Source organism: Bufo bufo, chromosome 5, assembly GCF_905171765.1.
Source record: "Bufo bufo chromosome 5, aBufBuf1.1, whole genome shotgun sequence".
Lineage (NCBI taxonomy): Eukaryota > Metazoa > Chordata > Amphibia > Anura > Bufonidae > Bufo > Bufo bufo.
The window spans coordinates 380,000,298-380,024,885 of NC_053393.1; the positions used below are offsets into that span (position 1 = coordinate 380,000,298).

The following is a 24,588-nucleotide window of genomic DNA, read 5'->3' on the forward strand; positions in this document are numbered from 1 at the left end:
GAGTTGGTGTTGCGAGCGGTAAGGCTCCTGACCCAGAGACCATTGAGGAGGACATCAGTGACGTGCAGACAGTACTCGAGGATGATGATGTAGCTGATCGCACTTGTGAGCCGGGTGAATTAGGGGCTTCATCATCATCTGGAGAAGTGGGTGGCAGCTTGCCCGTGAGGCAGCGACACAGCCAGCAAGTCGCTAGGGTGGCCGGGAGTCAGCAGGGTGGCAGCAGTGGGAGGTCGGTAGCCAAATGTGCCCAGGGTAGACCACCTGCTTCGCAGGAGCCTACCTGCCAGGAAAGTTGTGGTGCATGGGTTCACGGAAGCGGTGGTAGTGAAAGAAGACCAAGGGCAAGGTCCACAGGTACAGAGAGTACACGATGCCACACAGACACAGACAACGGTTCTTACCCAGCAGTAAAATTTACTGAACAGTAGTAATGGATAAGTGGCTAGGCATATATAAACAGGATAACAACACAGCATAAATCAAACAGTAACAGTAATACTGCCTAACGCTAAACTAGCTATTGCTAAATATTCCCCCACAGTCCATAAAGCAGCCTGGCTGTGCCTGAATGTTACTGAGAGAGCTTTGTCTTTGGGGTGCACCCTTAAGTATTGCTCAATACTATTTGTAATTCAACAAAGTAAAGTCTGTATCTTGCCGCTTACTTATATGTCTTCCCAAAGTGTCACTGGTGTAGTACAACGAGGTGTGACGCGGCAGAGCCGCACTTACAGTTCCTTGGGTAGTTTGGTCAGTTCTTGGTACTTTTCTCTGATCCCATGGTCCCCTCCAGAACTGGACAGTACAGCTACGTGCTTCCCGGATTCGTCCCTGTGAATCTTCCGTCGGGGCTGTAGTCAGAATCCACTGTAAGCCGAAATTCCTGTTCCAAGCTCCACAGCAAGTCCTTCCTGACGTCCTCAGCATTACACAGGCAGAGACTCATTCCCCTTCCTGCTCTGCACCGGAACTCCTCCCTTTCCTGGGGAGAGTGTTGTGCAGCAAGTGATTTGCCAAGTGCAGTCTCAAAACTGCAATTACAGTTCACCATAACCCTTCTGAGAGTCCTAGCCTGCCCCTAAATTATCGGTACTTTGACTTTGCAAGGTAAATGTATATAAGAATTTTCTCTATAGTAAACTTCAATGTAGATTAGTCTTTTCTTGCCATCTACTGGCCAAACGAATTATAGCAGGCAATTTACACTCTACATTCAATAGTATTGGTAAATCTAGCTAACACCCTTACATGCCACCCCACTAAAATATTGGCGTCCCGACAGCCCTACCAAATAAATTTGTCTGCTGCATAGCGCTGAGGGGAAATACCTGCCGTGGAGCGATCCGACCTGCGAAGGACTGAGTTCTCTGTAGTTGGTATAGTAACATGACCCGATTCCTCCCGGGGTGGTAGCGCATTTTCAGGAACAGTCTGTACAGGCAGCGTAGGGATCAGCCACCACTCTATGTCCCTTAGACTCACAGGCTTTGATTGTCTCTTCTGATCCTCTCCAGAATTATCTGTCGTGGGGCGACTATCTGAGAGACAAGGTCTGAGCATGTTACGGTGTAATCTTCGAGTCGGCCCATCAGAGTATTCCCTTGACGTTTCACAATATATGGCTGCGGTTCCCAGCGTTCATCCAATTTATCTGTAGGTCGTTTAGCATGAACCAATACTTTGTCACCCAGCGACAAGGGTGTAGTCTGCACCGGTTGATGATCCCTAGGGGTTTGTTGTTGCAACTTCTCATTGACCAACTGATGAACAGTCCTCAGTTTGTCTTGGTGCTCCTGCACCCATGAGTCAGCTGTCCTAGGGAACTCCTCTGAAAGAGGTCCAAGGTTCATTTAGGCCACTTCTTGTCCTGGGCGACTGAACAGCAGCATGTGTGGAGTATAGCCGGTGGTGTTATGAACACGATTATTATACGCCCAGAGTAGTTCAGGCAAGTATTCAGGCCAGCGCAACTTGCATTCTTTCTCCAGAGTATGGAGCATCTGTAGAAGCGTCCTGTTGAATCTTTCACAGGCCTTATTGCTCTGTGGGTGGTATGGCGTCGTCCTCAACTTCTCAATCCCATACAACCGACACAGCTCTCCCATCAACTTCCCTTGGAAGCAAGGTCCTTGATCGGAATGAATCCGCTTCGGCCATCCGTACACCTGGATGAAGTGTTGGCACACCGCAAGGGCAGCTGACTCCGCCACCTGGTCACGGGTAGGTACTGCCACAGAGAACTTTGTAAAGTGATCAGTCATCACAAGGAAATATTGGTGGCCACTCACCGACTGGCCAATCAAAATGTAATCGATCATTAGGCTCTCCAGTGGCACAGATGTTTTAATCACTTGAATTGGAGCTCTCTGTTCAGGAGGCTTCACCATCTCACATGCTCGACACTTCTGGCACACTTCACGGACAATCTGCTCCAGCTGTGGACAATATACGAATCTCTGTATCCACTTGTATGTTTTCTCCGCTCCACGGTGGGCACCCTTTTCATGTCCCTCGAGGGCCAATTTACGGGCTAGGCTACTGGGTATCACTATTCCCCACCTTTCTTCAAGATCAGTAGGTAGAAACACCCTCCGGTGCATGATTCCATTTCAAATTCGTAGCCAATCCAACTGCTGCAACAGCTTCCAACTATCTGAGGACAAGCGACTTCTCTCTTCTATCTTGGGTCATAGGCCAGTCTTCACCCAATGTTTGATCTTCTTCAAGTCAGGATCATCACCTTGCACTTGAGCCCATTCTTCTTCAGTCTTCCCCAGCAACACCGTGTTAATGGTGGCCACCCCACTTCAACTGGCCACGAGTGACTGCTGAGGCACTCTGCCAAGATCAGGTGTCTTAGTCTCTTCATCCTCTTCATCTACCTCACCTGCTGGGACTTCCCAGGTGACTCTGGATAGTGCATCCGCATTTGCTTTGTCCTTACCGGCATGGTATTTGATGGTATAATCAAACTTCGCCAGCCTTGCCACCCATCTCTGTTCCAAGGTGTTCAGCTTCGCATTCTGCAGGTGAGCCAATGGGTTATTGTCTGTCCTAACTAGGACCTGTGCTCCGGTGAGATACCCTGAGAACTTTTCAGTCACTGCCCCGACCAATGCCAACAACTCAAGTTTGAAGGAGCTATAATTTTCAGTATTGCGCTCAGAGTCCCGTAGGAATCGACTAGCATATGCAATGACTCGTTCCTGCCCGTCTTGTTCTTGGACTAGTACTGCTCCCAATCCATGCAGACTTCCATCTGTGTAGAGTGTGAAAGGTCTGTCATACTGAGCATATGCATCTAGATATCCATGCAGGATAGAAAATAGATATCAAAAATCCCCTAGAACACCTGGTTGTGGAAAAATCTGCCTGTATGTGACATAAACAAGATGAACTATCCGTGTAATTATGTGATGATTTAGAAATAAAAAAGCTATAGAGGGGAATATAGGGAATAATAGAACAACAATACAAAATATGCACAAAACTGTAAGAAGAAGCATATGTATAGATAGGCAGAATAACAATTTGTACCCCTAGCTTCAGTGAGAGCATAATGTGGAGATGGATGCGAGTAGACAACCTAAGATTATAGCATCCTCAAATATCTACCTCTACAGGTACCCACGTAAGTGTAGATTTAGAATTCAGAACTATAGGGAAGAGAGAACCGCTTTAAGTCTGTGCACAGGTGAAAATAGATAATAGACACTGGGAGATTAAAAACATCTAAGTTCGTGCGCAGGTGTAAGGATATAGGGATGTCCAGATAACAGTACCGGTATAGGTGAACGTAACAAGACAGTCGGGAAGAAAATAATTACCTGAGATTATATCAGCCAAGTCCATGCGTATGCGTGAATGCCAGGTACATGATCCGGAAATTCTAAAGATCAGATGCATGCGCAAGTACATCTGCTACATCGCGAGACCGTCAAGTCCGCGCGCATGCGTGAATGCCAGGTACCTGATCCGAAAACTCTAAAGATCGGGCGCATGCGCGAATAAATCTGTTACATCGCGAGAATTGGCTTAAAGAGGACCTTTCATCAGCATCAAGTATGTAAACTGAATATACATACATGGAGAGCGGCGCCCAGGGATCCCCCTGCACTTACTATTATCCCCGGGCGCCGCTCCGTTCTCCGGTTACAGGCTCCGGTAAAGTCATAGTTAGGCTCCACCCATTTGAGCCTGCCGCGGTCTCCTTCTCCTATGCTGTAGCGCTGGCCAATCGCAGCGCTTAGCTCTTAGCCATGCTATGAGCTGAGCGCTGCGATTGGCCAGCGCTACAACATAGGAGAAAGAGACGCCGGCAGGCTCAAATGGGTGGAGCCTAACTATGACTTTACCGGAGCCTGTATCCGGAGAACGGAGCGGCGCCCGGGGATAATAGTAAGTGCAGGGGGATCCCTGGGCGCCGCTCTCCATGTATGTATATTCAGTTTACATACTTGATGCTGATGAAAGGTCCTCTTTAAAAGTTTCGACCAAGGAGAACCTATCGGAAGATAGGAGGTGGGGTAATGAGGAAGGCGTGTAAGACGCCAAGCTATTCCATTGGTGGTGACGAATATGACACACAATACGAACCATTAAAAGATGGTCCTCGCCCCCAACACTCATACCTGCACAATCCCCTGAAGACGCTGGATGCCCAGCGAAACATGTCGGGATGCAGGATGTATGAGTGATTAAGATTTTAGGCTCAGTGGTAGACAGGGAGCTCCCTAATAGGAGTTAATGTATAGCTAGTATAGAAACTACAAGCTATAGGTACATACCTATACAGAGTATAATCAATAGAGGTGACGCACACCGGCTGTGCGTCACCTCTATTAGTAACAGCCCAATAATTGGAGCTACCCGCACCACTGATAGTTTTAACTTGTCTAGTACAATTTGTGTGTAATAATATAGGATTTTAAAGGCACACTAATAAAAGTAAAGTTTTAATTACAATCAAAGGCACATGATAAAAAGACGTAAATAGGTCCAGATGGACCACTTGTTAGTATGCCAGGATGGGGGCACTAATCAGGGCTTTCTTCAACTCGTCAAACTCTTGCTGCTGAGGCAGTCCCCATTATATGGGTCGTGTCTTCGGACCCTGGGCGGTCCCTGTCAAGAGTTCGTGTAGTGGCCCGGAGATCTTCGCAAAGCCTTTTATAAATCTTCGATAATACCAGCCAATCCTAGGAATGCTTTCACTTCTTGAAGGGTCTTAGGTTGCAGACACTTACTCACTGCCTCTATCTTACTCTCCGCCGGACAAACTCCCTCAGCTGATACGACGTGTCCCAGATACTCTAGGCTTGTTTGAAAGAGATGATACTTCCTCGGTTTGACCTTAAGACCATGAGCACAGAGCCTACTTAACCCTTGCCGTAATCTTCTCAAATGTTCTTCAAACGTAGGGGCATGGACTACTACGTCATCCAGATAGATCAGAATCGACTCAAAGTTCAGTTCACCCAGGCAGTGTTCCATTAGATGTTGAAATGTCCCCGGAGCATTCATCAGCCCGAAGGGCATTCTGTTGAACTCGTACAGCACCATGGGTAGGATAAAGGCTGTCTTCTGTCTATCTTTCTCTGCCACATCTGTGACAGCAATGTTTTCACTTCTTGATAGAGAGTAGGCGGGATCTGCCGGTACCTTTCTGGAATTGGGGTAGTGTCCCTAGTGGGTATTTCATGTTCTATAGCCGTTGTGCACCCGAAGTCCTCTTCACACCAGGAAAAGATAGATTGAAACTCCCATAGTACTGCTTCAATCTTCTCCATTTGTTCAGCGGTGAATTGGTTCGCATCAATCTCCATTTGCTCCAAGATCTGCTGACCATTCCACTCAGTTCCTCCACCGAGTTCTGGTCCTCTGCCAAGGTTCAGGCGTCATTTTCAACAGCCCGTAGGGAGAATTAGCTACCTGCGAGTGGTTCTCCTTGCAGCACATATAACTCAGCCACTTTTTCACCAGCATGGAAGGTAACTTCATGGTCATGTATGTTGACACACCGGACTAACACATGGCCGTCCATTACTGTCACAATGGTCCTGGCGACCACTGGGCTCTGTCCGGCTTTCGACATGCCTAGAGGCTCTATCAGCACCCCTATCCCATTCAGTTTCCGCCGGCTTCTGACAGACATCCGTATCATCTTCTCCTGCCGCGGAGGTACCGTACAGGCTTCTCCATATGGGGCATACACTGCTCCCACTGGCTTATCTTCAGGGGTGCTTTTGCAGATACCGCACGTCCGGATCAACCTCTGGAATGCCCCCTGGGTAGGCTTGTGGGAAGTCGTTTTCTTCCAATAGCTCGGGCCCTTCTTTGTAAGCATGAGCTGGTCCAGGTCCCGCAGGACGTTCATCCCCAATACAACGGGAGCTCCACATCGAGCTGGTTTCTCTACAAGCACCACCCCCTTCTTACCAACATCTTGTCTGCATAGCTTCATCCTCATCCATGCCACTACGAACACGGGTATAGCTGTCTGATTTACCGCCATCAGCTTGATCACAGTGCCCTTGTAAGGCCTCATCAGGTGGCCGAAGTGTTTTTCAAAGAACTCCGCTGGCATCGTAGTTACTTCTGATCCTGTGTCTATAAGACATCCCACCATCTGTTCTTTGATCTGCACATTTAGGTAAGGGCTTTCGGTCACCAGGTCCCGGGGGTCACTAGAGGTACCCTGGCAACTGGCCTCCCCCACGGTGTGCCCCACTACCGCGAGGGGTTCCCGTTTAACGTTGTTCTGGATGCAGGACCCTTTGTGGGCATTTACGAAAGATATGTCCTCTTTCTTGGCAAATCCAACACTGCGGCCCCCTCGTTTTCCAGTCCCTTGGAGGACCACACAACTGTGCCTCTGTGGATGGTGCCAGGCCAGCCCAGTGCATGGTAGAGTCTCTCACTCCAGCTCCTTGAGTTGATCGATAAAGCCAGAAATCAGGCTGAACTGGGGCCATTGATGGGGCCCGTAACTGTGCCAACTGTCTCTGAATTTCTCCCAGGGATGCACTAAGTGTCTTCACTGTCTTTCACAGATCCCCCCATTAGAGGGAGTACTTTGACTTCCTACAGCTTGCATCCTCACGGTGTAAACTCCATGCACTTCTTCTTTGTCTCGGGCCACAGTCTCTGCTTGTATCTCCTGAAACTGCAATGTAGCATCCACCAGGATACGCTCCCTGAGAGCCTGGCAAAGAGGAGAATTGCGCAATCCAAGAACGAACTTATCCCAGAGGATTTGGTCTCCATTTCCAAGCACGTTAGCACCACTGGCCTCACTCTTCTGTATATGGGCCCAGATCTCTTGGAGGGTGTTAGCAAACTGGGGAATCATCTCATCTTCACGCTGGAAGCGAGTGAAGAAGCGGGACCTAAGGGTGCCAGTACTGGACATTTCTCCATAAATAGACTCGAGTATCGAGAATATAACATCCAGTGCCTGCCTTTCCTCTTCTGGACGCAGCATGACAGTGCATCTAGCATCCCCTTCAAGGGCGTTCAGCGCCACATCTGATTGTAGATCCGGAGCCAAATTGTACAACCTGAGGGTGCTTTTAAGATGTGTGGCCCAGCATATTTTGACCGTCTAACCGCCCTAGCTGGTTCAACATTGTTCCTGCGGGCAAACACATGGTCGGAGCTACTCCCACGGCAGAGGGGTGATGGGGGCCACGGCTAGAGCCGCCTTGGAACCGTTTGGGTTCTGCATAGCGATCAATGTACCCTGCTCGCAGCGCCAAATGAAAGAAGACAGAGGGCTAGGTCCACAAGTACACAGGGTACACGATGCCACACAGATGCAAACAACAGTTCTTACCCAGCAGTAAAATTTACTGAACAGTAGTAATGGATAAGTGGCTAGGCATATATAAACAGGATAGCAACAGAGCATATATCAAACAATAACAGTAATACTGCCTAACACTAAACAAGCTATTGCAAAATATTCCCCCACAGTCCATAAAGCAGCCTGGCTGCGCCTGAATGTTTCTGAGCAAGCTTTGTCTTTTGGGTGCACCCTTAAGTATTGCCCAATACTATTTGTCATTTATTTATTTATTTATTTTTGCACTTATATAATCCAACAAAGGGAAGTCTGTATCTTGCTGCTTTCTTGTATGTTCCAAAAGTGTCGCTGATGCTGTACAATGAGGTGTGACGCGGCAGAGCCGCACTTACAGTTCCTTGGGTAGTTTGGTAAGTTTTTGGTACTTTTCCTTGATCCCCTGGTCCCCTCCAGAACTGGACCATACAGCTACGTGCTTCCCGGATTCGTTGCGGTGAATCTTCCCTAGGGGCTGTAGTCAGAATCCACTTTAAGCCGAAATTCCTCTTCCAAGCTCCACAGCAAGTCCTTCCTGACGTCCTCAGCATTCCACAGGCGGAGACTCACTCCCCTTCCTGCTATGCACTGGAACTCCTCCCTTTCCTGGGGAGAGTGTTGTGCAGCAAGTGATTTGCCAAGTGCAGTCTCAAAACTGCAATTACAGTTCGTCATAACCCTGCTGAGAGTCCTAGCCTGTCCCTAAATTATCGGTATTTTGACTTTGCAAGATAAATGTTTATAAGAATTTTCTCTATAGTAAACTTCAATATAGATTAGTCTTTTGCTGCCATCTACTGACCAAACGAATTATAGCAGGCAATTTACACTTTACATTCAATAACATTGGTAAATCTTGCTTACACCCTTATAGTAGCAGTTAGTCAGTGCATAGTGTTGGGGTAAAATCACCTACCTGGCTGTGTGGCAGTTTCTTGTTAAGCCGCCGGAGGAGGTGAACATGGCCATATGTAGAATCTGTGGGCAGAAGGTGAAGCGTGGCCAGGGTGCCAATGTTAGCATCACGGCCCTTCATCAACATATGCGGCATCAGCATAAAGTGGCCTGGGAGAACCGTGGCTCAGATGTGGTGGTCCAGCCTGCCCAGCAACCGCTGCATCACCCAGTGGCATGCACCCGGTTTCAAGCAGTCAAGGCTCCACCATCTCAGCCGAAGGGAGCTGTCTGTCTTTCCCATCATCTGCTGGTCCTGATGCTCCTGCTCCTCCTACTCTTGATTAGTCATTCTGTCAGCAATCGATCACCGAAGCGATTCCCAAGAGACAACAGTATGCGTGCACTCATACAACGGCTAAGTTGCTGGTGCTGCAGTCCCTCCCTTTTCAAGTGGTGCACCTTTCAGAGATTTGATGGCTTGTGCCGAGCCGAGGTGGAGAGTCCCAAGCCGTCATTTCTTTGCCAAAAAGGCAGTACCAGCCCTGCACACACATGTAGAACAGAAGGTGGGCCAGTCCTTGAGCCTGTCGTTGTCTTCCAAAGTGCACGGCAGCGCCAACTTGTGGAGCTGTAACTACAGTAAGGGACAATACATGTCCTTTACGGCCCACTGGGTGAATGTGGTTCCAACACAGCCACACCGGTAACTTGGAGAGGTGACGCCGCTTCCGTCTCCACGTTCTCATGCTGTTGATCCTGCGACAATGTCCGCCTCTGCCTCCTCATCCTCCACCGTGTCCTCAGCCTCCACTACAGGGAAAATTCACAGTGCCCCTCCAGCATACCACATGTGCAGGGCACGGCGGTGTCACGCTGTTCTGCACCTCGTTTGCCTGGGCGAACGGTGTCACACAGGGGAGAAACTGCTCTGTGTCCTTCCTCAAGAAATCAAATCCTGGCTTTCTCCGCGACAACTCAAAATCAGCGCCCTGCATGACACACATGTTCAATCTGGTTGTCAAGCAGTTCCTGAAGTCTTCCACCCATCTGCAAGACATTCTAAAAATAGCCAGGAAACTTTTCATGCACTTCAGCCACTCGTACACCGCAAAGCACACCCTCCTTGAGCTGCAGGGGCAGAATCCCCCAACATAGGCTGATATGCGACGTTTCCACCTATTGGAATTCCACCCTCCATATGTTGGACCAACTATAAAAACAGAGAAATGCCATAAATGATTTCTTGATGATCCAAGCGGACAGGAGTACTCCTCTGTGTAACTTCGATGTCAGCCAGTGGCAGCTCATGCGTGACACCTGCCGTTTTCTCAGGCTCTTTAAGGAGGCCATGTTATTTGTCAGTCGCCAGGACTACGGGATGAACAACGTCATTCCACTCTTCATGTCCTGGAACAGATGCTGGTAAATCTGGCTGGTCAGGGGACTGGAGACGTGGTGCCTAGATCTCACGGCCACATGAGCCCTGTGGGGGCTGAACTGGAAGAGGAGGAGGTGAAGGACATTGGAGCACAAGCAGTGTGTAGTAAAATGGGTGGTTTTTATACACAGGTGACAGGAGAGGAGGAGCAGGAGCAGCCAGAGGAGCTACAGGACGATGAGGAAGACGAGGCAGAGGACCCAGACACACCGTGGCAGTACACAGTGGAGATGGAGGCAGGGAGTCCCTTTGAGTCACTTTCACAAATGGCCCGATGCATGCTCACTTGCTTGCGTAGTAACAGCCGAATTGTCACCATTCGGCAGAGGAATGACTTCTGACTCTCCACCTTGTTGGACCCTCGCTACTGGTCCAAAATGGGGGCCTTTTTTACACCCGCTGAGAGGCAGAACAAACTTAACTACTATAGAGACATCCTATGTAGTCAGTTGGCCGCTGCCTATCTGCGCCATCATCCATCCTCTCGCAGGTCTGACCGGGCCCTCTGTGCTCACGTTCGACTGCCATGGCTGCTGTGTCAGCTCCATCAGCAGCAACTTGAGCCTAGAGTCACTGATGATCAGCTTTCTTCACCCGCCTAGTGAAGAAACTACTCACCAGCAGCAGTAGCTAGACCTGGAGCAGAACCTGAACCAGCAGGTGGTGGCATACTTGGACAGTACCCTGACACCCCACATTGAAGATCTGCTGGACTACTGGGCAGCCAAACTGGATTTGTGGCCACAACTAGCAGAGTTTGCCCTGGAAAAGCTGTCCTGCCTGGCCAGTAGTGTGGCATCAGAGTGGGTGTTGAGTACAGCGGGTGCCATAGTTACCCCAAGACGAACTCGCCTGTCCACCCAAAATGTGGAGATACTGACCTTTGTCAAGATGAATCAAGCGTGCATCAGCCAGGATTTCCACCCACCAATGCCTGATGCATCAGACTACATCATCCATGGTGCGACACCAATACAAAAGACACCAGTTTCTTCTGGCTACCTGCCTGAGCTACTATTCTGATGCTGCCACCCGCCTGATGCCACACATCTGATGCCAAGTGCTCCTTCTTTCACCCACCATTTTCAGCTGGTACTCGTATTGCCACCCACCTCCCCACTCTGTCACCAGGTCACTCTGTGGTCTCCTGATACCTCCTCACTATGTCAACTTGCCCCTCTGTGGTCTCCTGATGCTGCTGCCACCTCCCCACTCTGTCACCGGGTCACTCTGTGGTCTCCTGATGCTGCTGCCACCTCCACACTAAGTTACCTTGCCACTCTGTGGCCTCCTCCTGATGCTGCTGCTGCCGGCACCTCCACACTCTGTCATTGTGCCACTCTGTGGCCTCCTTATGCTGCCGCCACCTCCACACTTTGTCATTGTGCCACTCTGTGGCCTCCTGATGCTGCAGCAGCCACCTCCACACTCTGTCATTGTGCCGCTCTGTGACCTCCTCCTGATACTGCCACCACCTCCACACTGTCATTGTACCACTCTGAGGCCTCCTCCTGATGCTGCCGCCACCTCCAGACTCTGTCATTGGGCCACTCTGTGGTCACCTCCTGCTGCTTCCACATCACCACTATGTCATAGGGTCACTCTGTGGACTTCTCATGCTGTTCCCAGCCTCCCCAATTCATGACTGGGCCAATATTTTTCCTTTAGGCCTGGCTGACATCATCATTTATTTGACCCTTCTGATCTGTCAGAAGGAAGGAAAAATGAGACACACAATGGATTCTGTCTGTGTAGCAGCTGCAAGGCCTGTATGGTCCCATTAGAATTGGCTTGTGATTTAGTAGCCAAAAGCAGGAGTGGGTACAAAACACAGAAGACATGCAAATACTCTCTGTTTTGGATCCACTCCTGTTTTTTTTTGGTATTAGCAATACTGATGGATTACTGACCAAATGCTGACCAAGTGATGCTCAACAGACAGGATCCGTTTTTTTGGGGTTATTGTTCTGACAGATCAGAGGAAGGGCAAAATAATCAGTGACGTCAACACAAACTTACTGCTGACATCCTCTCCACTCTGTTGGGGGCTCTACATTTATAAGCGTTTAATAGAACAGGTTCTGTAGACATCTATGTGGAATCAGCTGATGACGGTGTAAAAGAAGTGCGCTTCTTCTTGGCACTAACATCGACCTGTAAGGCTGAGTTCATACTTGAGTGATTCTAAGAGCGACGCCTGTCATCTGCATGTCATACTGACTCACAGTATTATTTCACTACTACATCAGACTCCCTATGCGTGTTACTACAAGGCACAGTGTTCTACACCACTATAAAGGCTCTCTGCAGCCAGGAAATAGATGTTTTTTAACACGATTCGCAGCGAATAAATTCAGATCGAACCAAATTTTTGGGAAAAATTCAGCGAACCCACCGAATCGAATTTTTGAAAAATTCGCTCATCTCTAAGTTCTGCCATGAAACCTTGGATCCTGACATGTTTTGATGTCTATCACCTACCTAATCATTATTCGATAACAAGTACACCCATCATAGCAACAGAATTCTGTAATTGCATTGGCCACTTTCTGCAGGATAATGAGCCTCGCCATACTGTAATACATCTTTGGAGGTATTGTGGAGTCCTTACTGTCATGTTAAAAAAACATTTAACGTCAATTTTTTAAATAGATTTCCCTACGTTTCAAAGATGCCTCCAGTAGACATCATTCATTGGCCATCTATCTGTCACACCTGTGACAGGTCCCAGAAGATCTGAAAGATTATCTATGCATTAGTGATCTGACCGCCTCTTTTGGTTTCACTTTGTCTGTGTGTTGCTGGTATGTCCACACCTCCTGGTCAGGTGTGGATCATGTGACCTCTACCACACCCTATTTAGTCTGACTTTTCCCATCACTCCTTACTTGGGATAGCTTCTTTTGGTCTTGGAAGAGCTGGAGTGTGGTTCGTGTTGAAGTCCTGTTCATCCTTCATCCTCTGAAGTTAAGTGTTCCACTTGTCGTGTTTTGTATTCCCCCCCCCCCCCGGTTGTTTACTAGGCCTAAGTGAGACGCTAGTTCCTTCACCAGGGAAGGAGCAGGTGGTCTCTGCCCTGTCATTATCTTTAGGGCATCTGAGGGTCACTAGGGTTTTCTAGGTTCCCGTGTATGGGTATCTCTACCATCGAGAGGTGCCCATACGGATAGGAGTTAGGGCCAGGAGCAGGGTTTTGTAGGTAGTGACCCTTTTCCTTCCCTAGCGGTGAGGCCTAGTGTCTTTCCCTTTCCTTCCTGATTGTCTTTTGGTGTTCTCCCCTACTACATCCGTGACACTATCTCTATAGGATTTATCATAAAAGCCTCCCATCTAAAGTGTAAGGTCACCTTTTATTACAACCACCAGGGTTTTGGTTATGTCTCTTCCTTTAATATTGCATTAGGTGGATTTGTGGCTAATCCTGTGGCAGAAGGAATTTTATTACAGCTGTATGTGTAAAATAAGAGACCACACTACTAAATAATTTATTATCCAAGTGTTCAAAAGATTTCATAAAAGAAGACACGGACACGATGAATACAATCTAATACTTTTTATTCCTATCAATTATTCAATTTGTACTAATTTACCCATCCAGGACAATTTAAGATTTACTGCATAATAAGGTGTGAACCAGACGAAGGCGAAACATAACCCCCCTGTGGGGGGAAAAAATTCCTTCCTGATCCCAAGAATTGGCGATCGGCTAATCCCTGGTTCACTGCAGTGATGACCCTGGATGGGGGCCCTGACACACATATACCTAGAACAGTCTATATTATACTATATCTTCTATATACTCTATCTTACCTAATATCTATATTATTATCCATATACAAGTTATAAAGCAGATAATATAAGAAATATCTGTTATGAATCGGCTTAATAACTATTTTATATACTAATTCTATCTTATATCTAAAGTATATTTCCTATGTAACTTACTATATCTTATATATTTAACTTATAACTAACCTATATCATAGTTCAGCCTTGTATCTAATATATTCTAAACATGTATATATCTTCCTACTCTTTTTTCTATGTATACATACTGTGTACTACAATTATAATAGTAGGCAAATTAATGGAAACCCTATTAAAGGATAGGATTGTGGAACATCTAAAATCCCATGGATTGCAAGGTGAAAAACAACATGGGTTTACTTCAGGGAGATCATGTCAAACAAATCTTATAGATTTTTTTGACTGGGTGAATAAAATAATAGACGGTGGAGGTGCAGTAGACATCGCATATCTAGATTTTAGTAAGGCTTTTGATACTGTCCCACATAGAAGACTTATCAATAAACTGCAGTCATTGAGCATGGACTCCCATATTGTTGAGTGGATTAGGCAGTGGCTGAGTGACAGACAACAGAGGGTGGTAGTCAATGGAGAACATTCAAAACAAGGTCATGTTACCAGTGGGGTTCCACAGGGATCTGTACTGGGACCGATTTTGTTTAATATCTTCATAAGTGATATTTCAAAAAGCCTCGCTGGTAAGGTTTGTCTTTTTGCTGATGACACAAAGATAGGTAACAGGGTTGATGTTCCTGGAGGGAAACGCCAAATGAAAAAGGATTTAGGAAAACTAGAAGAATGGTCAGAACTCTGGAAACTGAAATTTAATGTGGATAAGTGCAAGATAATGCACCTGGGGCGTAAAAACCCAAGGGCAGAATATAGAATATTTGACACAGTCCTGACCTCAGTATCTGAGGAAAGGGATTTAGGAGTATTTATTTCAGAAGACTTAAAGGTGGGAAGACAATGTAATAGAGCAGCACGAAATGCCAGCAGAATGCTTGGATGTATAGGGAGAGGTATAAGCAGTAGAAAGAGTGAAGTGCTTATGCCGCTGTACAGAACACTGGTGAGACCTCACTTGGAGTATTGTGCGCAGTACTGGAGGCCATATCTCCAGAAGGATATAGATACTCTAGAGAGAGTTCAGAGAAGAGCTACTAAACTAGTACATGGATTGCAGGATAAAACTTACCAGGAAAGGTTAAAGGACCTTAATATGTATAGCTTGGAAGAAAGAAGAGACAGAGGGGATATGATAGAAACTTTTAAATACATAAAGGGAATCAACTCGGTAAAGGAAGAGAGAATATTTAAAAGAAGAAAAACTACCACAAGAGGACACAGTTTTAAATTAGAGGGGCAGAGGTTTAAAAGTAATATAAGGAAGTATTACTTTACTGAGAGAGTAGTGGATGCATGGAATAGCCTTCCTGCAGAAGTGGTAGCTGCAAATACAGTGAAGGGGTTTAAGCATGCATGGGATAGGCACAAGGCCATCCTTCATATAAGATAGGGCCGGGGGCTATCCATAGTATTCAGTATATTGGGCAGACTAGATGGGCCAAATGGTTCTTATCTGCCGACACATTCTATGTTTCTATGTTTCTATGTTTCTATAATAATACTAGAACTACTAAGTAATGTTTTTCTTTTTTTTATAGTTTTTATTTCTAGGTTACATTTATGTTTCATATACTATATAATATTGACTACTAAATATTCTAGGCCTAGCTTACATCTGCATATGTTATGTGACTTTAATCCTAGGCCTAATGCACACAACTGTATCCATTTTGCAGTCTGCAAATCCGCAAAATATAGATAAGGTCCGTGTGCCGTCCACATATTTTTGCGCACTCACTGACTTCAAAGAGTCCGTGTCAGGCATTTTACGGATATATTCTTTTTGCAGATAGCTATAAAGATGCTGAAACACACGGATGATCTGTATGCTTTCAGCATCCGCAAGTCCGTTCTCCAAAAACAGAATACGTCCTATACTTGGCCACAAAATGCGGACCACGGAGCCATTGTAGTCAATGGGCCTACAAAAAATGCAGATGCCACATGGACGGTATCCTTATTTTGCAGCTATGCAATTTGTGGATGGCACAACAGATACAATCATGTGCATTAAGTTTTATCCCAATCTTAGAGTTATTTGAAATAATAAAACTATTATTTTTTACTATATTTTTTATATATATATATATATATATATATATATATATATTTCTTATATCTTTATACATCTTTCTTATATCTATTTATGATATTTATTTAAAGGGGTTGTCCACTTTTTTATTATTGATGACCTATCCTGAGGACAGGTCATCAATATCAGATCGGCGAGGGGCGATTCATGAAACCACCACTGATTAACTGTTTGAAGAGAAAGCAGCGCTTGAACGCTCGCCAGGAGTTGCCCCACCGATCTGATATTGATGATCTACCCTGAGGAAAGATTATCAATATTAAAAAAAGCAGACAATCCCTTTAATTTATCTTGCATCTATGTATTTTTTCTACCTTATTTCTATCTTATAATTAACAAGTATTGTCTATCCTTCTAGTATTCTAATCTTATCTTACCACTGAATAAACATATTGGGGGTCATTTATAATTTGAGATCGTTTCATGTCACTTTTAAAGGGGTATTCCGGTAGGTAAGAGTTATCCCCTATCTATAGCTATCTACTCGGCTATCTCCGCAACTGCAATAGAAATTAATTGAACGGCTGCACACATTTGCCACCAGCCACTCCGGTCATTTTAGGACAGGGGATAACTTTTACCTACCGGAATACCTCTTAAAATCTAGTTATAATTGTGTGATTGCAGCGAATTTATGAAATGGTTCAGTTTTCATATATTTGGTGCAAGTGTTGTATGACTTCTAAAAAAATACACCAGGGGCTGCCTGGCGTAGGATACGACTTTTCTACATTTCATGTTGCAGTAAATGTGCCATCATCCAGGTCTAATCTCACATTTCTTCTTTAAACATAGCCCACTTCGAAAAGTGCCGTGTCGCCAACATCTAAAAAAAATGTCACAATTGGCATGTTGTGTGACATTTGTAGACCACAAACCTGACGTATCTGGTTGGATAAATGACCCCCACTGATTACTATTGAGAAATAGATTTGCCTGAATGAACTTTTAAAACTGCAATTTATTAAAAAAAAAAAAAAAAAAAAAAAGTAGAAATCAACTGACCACTAGGAATTCTCCCTGAATCAGGCACCAGACAGGTGCGGCAGATTTTGATGTTACTATCCCTACTTCTAGATTATGATAACCTCCCTCCAACAGGAGCTGTTTAACCCTTGTCATAAATGATGCTTAGGAGCATTCTTCAGAGACTTTCTTGTACCGTTGTCACCCTCTATCTGGTTTTACACCATTGAAAAAAACATGTGTTTTTCATGGTGCAGAAATGCGTGAGCTGGTTTATGTCACAACCAGCCTGACAAGATTTATTAAAGATTTTGTTTAATTTAAATAGACATTGAGGCAGGTTACCATTATCTAGCGATAGGGCCAGTAACAGTGCTCTGTCTACCTCTGGGCTGTCTACTGCCTCTCCTATCTAGTGTCTGATTCAGAGAGAATTGTCAGCGGTCAATTTAGTCCTAGGTTTTTATAGGATTTGAAAGAAGGGTTTTAAATGTTGATTCGGGCAGGTCTATTTCTATCTTCTGAATATAGTAATCTAATTTAATAATTTAAATAACACATATATATTATCTTATTTAATGTACTTAAATCCTATTTCTTTATGTTGTTATAGCTACTATTAATCTACTATTTTGTATCTATCTTAAATCTTACATATATATATATCCCAAGTTAAAAGTGGGTTTCCAGGGAGATTTTTGAAAAACTGTGTCAGAAGATGTTAAAATACCAAAGGATCATTACTCTTCCACACTGCCACGGCGTACTGCCGATTGGCTGAATGGGCCTTTCCTAGCATTTCTAGTGTAGAACTGGCACAGCACAGTGGGGACCAAAACAGAGGCAGAATGGCAGCTGTTATGGATTGTAAGTAAAGATTCACTATTTTAACATCTTCTGGCCTTTTTATTAATCTGCTCAGAAAGCACCTTTAAAATAATGTTTCAGGCTTTTTTAATTTAATTTTAAAACTAAAATGTGTAGAGAGTGAGGGGGCACACACACACGGGAATCACCAGATGATTAAGTGTATATCATTTAATATTCTAAAAACAAACCCCTAAAATATACATAAAACATATGATGTAACAACCCCAAAATTGCACCTATATGTCAATACTGATGGCTAAATCTGATAACAAATATGCGCTGGCGTGCTGAATTCACATGTAGTCCATACAACGTCCCAATTCAAGTAATAGTGCATACAGTGTAGAAATCGTATATACACTGGCGTGAAAGCTGCTGTGAGTATGATGAGGTCACACAGAGTCCATCTACACACTGTCTCAATTGGTATAGACAAATGATAGCACAATGTGTTCCAATGGCTATAGTGATGTTGAGTCACCGGAGATTCTATGGACTTGGTCCAATAATACTGATGTCCAATATTCAGAGATCGGTAAGACACAATTGGATAAACTTCCCAGTTACTTACAGTATCCAGCCGCTCCCCCGGTCTCTCCCCACCTTGCTGCCTGGCCGCAGCGTTGATTTCTCAAGTGGCCAAGCCTGGCCGACTGTGGCGTCCCACGTGACCTGGTGGTATGGGGTTCCGGGCGGACGCTTAGATGACGCCACTGCTGTGCGGCGGCAATTTCACATTTGGAAGTTTGGAAATGAATCTCTGAAGCGCTTATAACTCGATGTCCAGTCTCTTTGGTCTTTAGCTTGAATCCACGCTCACTCTGTAATGCCAGACGCGTTTCAGGGTCCTACACCCCTTCCTCAGTGGCCACAGTTATCCAATTGTGTCTTACCGATCTCTGAATATTGGACATCAGTATTATTGGACCAAGTCCATAGAATCTCCGGTGACTCAACATCACTATAGCCATTGGAACACATTGTGCTATCATTTGTCTATACCAATTGGGACAGTGTGTAGATGGACTCTGTGTGACCTCATCATACTCACAGCAGCTTTCACGCCAGTGTATATACGATTTCTACACTGTATGCACTATTACTTGAATTGGGACGTTGTATGGACTACATGTGAATTCAGCACGCCAGCGCATATTTGTTATCAGATTTAGCCATCAGTATTGACATATAGGTGCAATTTTGGGGTTGTTACATCATATGTTTTATGTATATTTTAGGGGTTTGTTTTTAGAATATTAAATGATATACACTTAATCATCTGGTGATTCCCGTGTGTGTGTGCCCCCTCACTCTCTACACATTCTACTTTTCCGCAAGGTCCTGAGGGTAGGACCAGAGGGTGAGCACCTATCCATACGTGATAGGGGTGAGCCGCTGTATTCTATATACGAATTTTAAAACTAAACCTACCTTACCTATGACAGAAGAAAAATGGTTATAAGATATAATACTATATGAAGTAAAACCTATCACTCTACAGATGAAAGAAAGTAATCCTGGTCTTTGCCCTTATAATCCTTATTGGAAGGCAGGACCTGGTGCAAGAAGTTGTTTCCTTCATCTACATCTAAAGATGTTAAAAATAAGAAGACTCACCTACACTGATCCCTGCCACTTCTCTGGTACCTGCAGCTCTGCAGTTCTTGTCTGCTAAGCCAATTACTGTCCCTGGGGTTGACCCGCTTCACCCCTTGATTGGCTGAGCTGGCATCTCCTAGAGCTTCAGATGTGTTGAGCAGGGACAAGGACTGCAGAGCAGTGGGGACCAAAACTGCAGCAAAATGGCAGCTGAGGTGGATAAGTGGAGGTAAGTTAAAATTCTTTATTATTTTAAACATCTTGTGCCCTTTTTTTTTTTTTTATCTATGAGAGAAACCACATTTTTTGAAAATGTTTAGCTAAACTTACCTAAGGCTAATTTCACACTCGCGTTTTGGCGGATCCGTCATGGATCTGCAAAAACTGATCCGTTATGAACGGATCCGTTTTTATCATCTGTAACATAGCCAAGAAAGTCAATGGGAGACTGATCCGTTTTCTATTGGGCCAGATTGTGTCAGAGAAAACGGATCTATCCCCATTGACTTACATTGTGTGCCAGGACAGATCCGTTTGGCTCCGCTTTGTCAGGCAGACAGCAAAATGCTGCAGGCAGCGTTTTAGTGTCCGCCTCCAGAGCGGAATGGAGACTAATCGGAGGCAAACTGATGCATTCTGAGCGGATCCTTTTCCAGTCAGAATACGTTTTGGACCGCTTGTGAGAGCCCATGTCGGATCTCACAAAGGGAAAGCCAAATCGCCAGTGTGAAAGTAGCTTTACCTGAGAATAGAGAAAAAGCATTATATAAAATATATATATAATCATATTAAATAGAACCTAGTGCAAGATATATCTCCTTAACCTATTTATTTTCTAAAGATGTTAAAAATAACAACGGACCATTACTCACCACCAACCCCCTGCCACTGCTCTGGTGCCCACTGCTTTGAGTGCCTAATACCAGCTTAACATCCCAGAAATGCTAGGAATGGTCGGCTAGGCCTATGACTTGCCTTAGGGGGTGACCTGCCTTATCCTATGGTTGACTGAATGGACCTTTTCTAGCATTTTCGGCGTGTAAAGCCGGGGCAGGAAATGTGGAGCAGTGAGGACTGAAGCAGGGATGGAATGGCGGCTGTATTAGATCAGGCATGTAGCGCTTTTGTTATTTTTAACATTTTCTGGGCTATTGTAAATATATATTGTGAATACTACTCTAAAGGGGTTCTGCAGTTTTTTCTTTCTGATGATCTATCCTCTGGATAGATCATCAGCATCTGATTGACGGGGTCCGACACCGATATGCTGTTTCAGAAGACAGTAGCGCTGTGGCCTCCTCGCTGTTTACCGTAGGCTCAGTGAGTTCATGACTAATATCACTGGCCTGGGCGAAGCTAAGTTCCATTCAAGTGAACAGGGCTCAGCCGTGCCCAGGCCAGTGATACTAGTCGTGACATCCCTGGGCCTTCAGTAAACAGCGAGAAGGCCGTGGCACCACTGGGGTGTGGCTGCCGTCTCAAACCACTGATCACTCTTGCACTAGGTTTTATTTAACCAGAGGATAGATCATCAGAAAGAAAAAGCTGCAGAACCCCTTTAAGATTACACTTCCTCTTTTAAACTAAACTTACTTTACCTCTATAAAGACAAAAGGGTTATATAAACTATATTAAATACAATCTATGACTCTGTTAATAAAAGATATCATCCTGGTCCTTGCCCTTCTCATTATCTGTCTCAGTGGAAAGCAGGACTTGGTGCAAGATGTTTCTTCATCCTCTTCTTGGTCTTCATGTCCCTCTTCTTTGTCTCCTTCACTTTCTTCCTCATCACTTTCTTCTCCAATTTCTTCTCGCTCTTCATCCTCTTCTCCTTCCTCGTCTTCTTCATCTCCTACTTCATATTCTTCTTCATCACTTCCTTCTCCTTCTTCTCCAATTTCTTCTGTATCATCTTCTGATTCTTCATCTTCTTCTTCATCTGAATCATATCCTTCTTCATTATCCTCTTCCTCTGTGTATGATTCTAGTGAAAGATGTTCCTATAAAGACAATTAAAGCAGATGAAATACTGTAAGATCTACCTTTTCTGCTTAAAGTCTGTATTGTCATGTGCAAGGTAACTACCATCTTGACAACAGTCTCAGGAAAATGATTGCTATCTATGAACCTTTCCTATATAATAATGTATACATAATAAATAAATCTTATTCATCCTATGGATTATTGTATAGGATATTACTATATCAATTACATTCATTTCACCAGTGTATAAGACAATGGAGGGTGAAATACAGATGTATATTAAATATTGGCACATTTTCAATGTTTCATTCCTAATGCCGCATTTCACATCACTTACTTCATCCAAGGAGATCCTTATGCCATCGTCCAGCTTCATGAAGATGGGCTACAATATAACAGGTAAGAATTAGCTCCTCTCTCATTGTTATTACCTACATTCTTCAGGAATACTTTACAATGTAGAGAAATAGAGGCTCTTACCCCGTCCTCAGAATCCTCCTTGCCGTCTTCATCCTTATTGACAGAAAAAAAGATAAAACAGACTGTGAATTACGTTATATATTACATTTTCTGGGGGGTTCAAGTCTTTTTCAATATTTTTCTACAGTGAGAAATATGATAATTGGCTTATTTCTGAGCTCATCTGTATACAATTATGGCGTCTTATAGGGCCTATGAAAGTATTCTTATGGGGGGCCCAATCATTGCTTCATTCTATTAGTCAGGATGTGGTGTCATAAAAAGGGGCAGTTGTCTAAAGGAATCTATGGATGGTGAATTATTAGGATAGTGTGTGATTCCAAAGGGCCCCTAGTGTGAAGAACAAATTATGAGACAGCGGATGCTGTAAGACCCACTTCATGATTAGCTAGTCATAGTAGAAAATGGCCCCTGAACATAGCAATAGAGATCAGACAACCCCTATCATTAGCTCCATGTCTGTCCATTTGCTGTGTTTGGTAATGAAGATCATACATTTTCTAGTGACTATGGCTGAACTAATATACCAGGCACATCCCATAGACCTAGGCGGCACTGTTATTTTTTTGGGGGTAAAAAAATGATTATTTTAATCCAATTAGGGAAAATTGTCTTGACTTTTTGGTGCATAGAAAGGGATTTTCAGTGGGGAGCTCCAATCTATCATGTCGATATGTTAAATATAATAAAATAAATGTCAATATTTAAGAAAAAATATAAAATATATATATAATAAATATATATATATTTAGATAGATAAAAAATTAATGCATATATTTTGCTTTAAAATAATTATTTGTAACATCACTTACATAGCATTCAAGCATCTTCAGTCCATCTTCTCTTCTCTGTCAAAAAATGATTGAATATTGTAAATAAAATAAAAAATGTGTTATTGGGAACTTAGAGATGAAAATGATTTGGCTGTGAAGGAATAGACTTACTTTTTTGGAGGACAGGAGGTGGGTTTCTACTTATTTGAAAACTTGCTACCATGTAAGAAATGAGCACATATAGTGCACTACCTTCTCCTAGAATACTGTAACAGTCTGTACCGCTCACTGACAGTTTTTCCACACCCACTGCTGTAAGGCAATTTGTTTCCATAGATCTTGGGTATTGTAGAGATATCCACAGAAACATTAGACAACCCATCAAAACTTGTAAAATTTGTGATAAATAAAAATCTAACATCTATGGCCTTAGATATACAATTTTATGGAACAAATACGAGTACAGTATCTACTGATATCACTTACTTCTTCCTCAAACATCCGTAGCATCTCTCTCATGTCCTCCATAGCAGTGACCTAGAACACGGCATATTCTACTTAGTAAACTAAATATTAGTGCTCAGTGATGAATTATATCTAGAAACTATATAAATAATATATTTCCTAATTACTTATCAAATGTGAGTTCTCTAAGTAATAATCTAGATGTTGAACCCTGAATGATTTTTATTGGAAGGCTAAGGGTATGTTCAAATATGACCCTTTAATATTGGATACTATGTAGTGGAAAGCTTATCAAAAATTCCAAATCGGTCGGAATTGGAAAAAAAAAGCCACTCTGCAATAGTTTTATGATTTTGCATCCTAAGGTTTAAGGCTATCACAGAAAACAAACGACTTCTCCGATCTTCATGCAGGGGAGCCGTTCAGACCTCAGGAGTGCAGCACAATTGATCACAGCATCTGATCTTAAAACAGCAGAAACCCACTGGATAAAATGCCCACTTACTCTTGCGAGGGGGTATCATATTTAAAGATCTGACTTTTGATTTACATGTATGGTGGTGGTTGGGAAGGGGTAAAGCCTATAGAACCCCTTTTATATAAAGTATTGATAATACTAGAAGGTTTTATTTAAAAATAAATAAATCAATTTAGGCCTTAATATATTACTTCTTTATTCGTATCTGAAAGAGAAATGAAAATGAACACAAACATGGCAATTACCTCGTCCTCTTCAAAGGAATCCATGCTATTGTCCATCTACATACAAGTAAAATGCAATGTAACAAGATGTTATAAAGCGTTAAATACAGGGATATGGATATAGTATATATAGGACAAATAGCAGTTTAAGGCCACTTTCGCATTGTCAGTATTAGCTCGGTATTTTTAATCAAACATACAAAGACAAAGAATAATGGAAACATCTTCTTCCGTGTTTCGGAGCCGCTCTGGATTTTAACTTACAAAATACTGACACAAAATACTAATGAAAATATGTCCATGTGAACTTCCTAATATAATTTGTGTATCGGATCGTCATGGATTTCTGCTGAAGACCGCCAATGGACAAGAAGAATTTGCGAGCCCCTTGCCCTCCAATAGCTCATTACCTAACACCTTTATGTATTTCTAAGGATCTTCCAGTAGCTCTAAGCTGTGGCATCCATTACTACATGCAATCTAATAGACAGCAGGAAGCTGCTTCTAAGGTAACAGGGCCCCTTTTTGTAAAGCTCCTGTG

The 24,588-nt window shown here is 43.9% G+C and overlaps 1 long non-coding RNA gene across 1 annotated transcript; it reads right to left on the bottom strand.

Moving 5' to 3' along the window:
- Positions 1-22,108: 22,108 nt before the first annotated feature.
- On the bottom strand, positions 22,109-24,146 carry LOC121001774. The gene is made up of 4 exons (XR_005779137.1): positions 24,069-24,146; positions 23,367-23,417; positions 22,920-22,955; positions 22,109-22,140 (listed from the first exon to the last, which is right to left on the bottom strand). It is a non-coding gene; the product is annotated as an uncharacterized LOC121001774 (long non-coding RNA).
- Between the last annotated feature and the right edge of the window lie 442 nt (positions 24,147-24,588).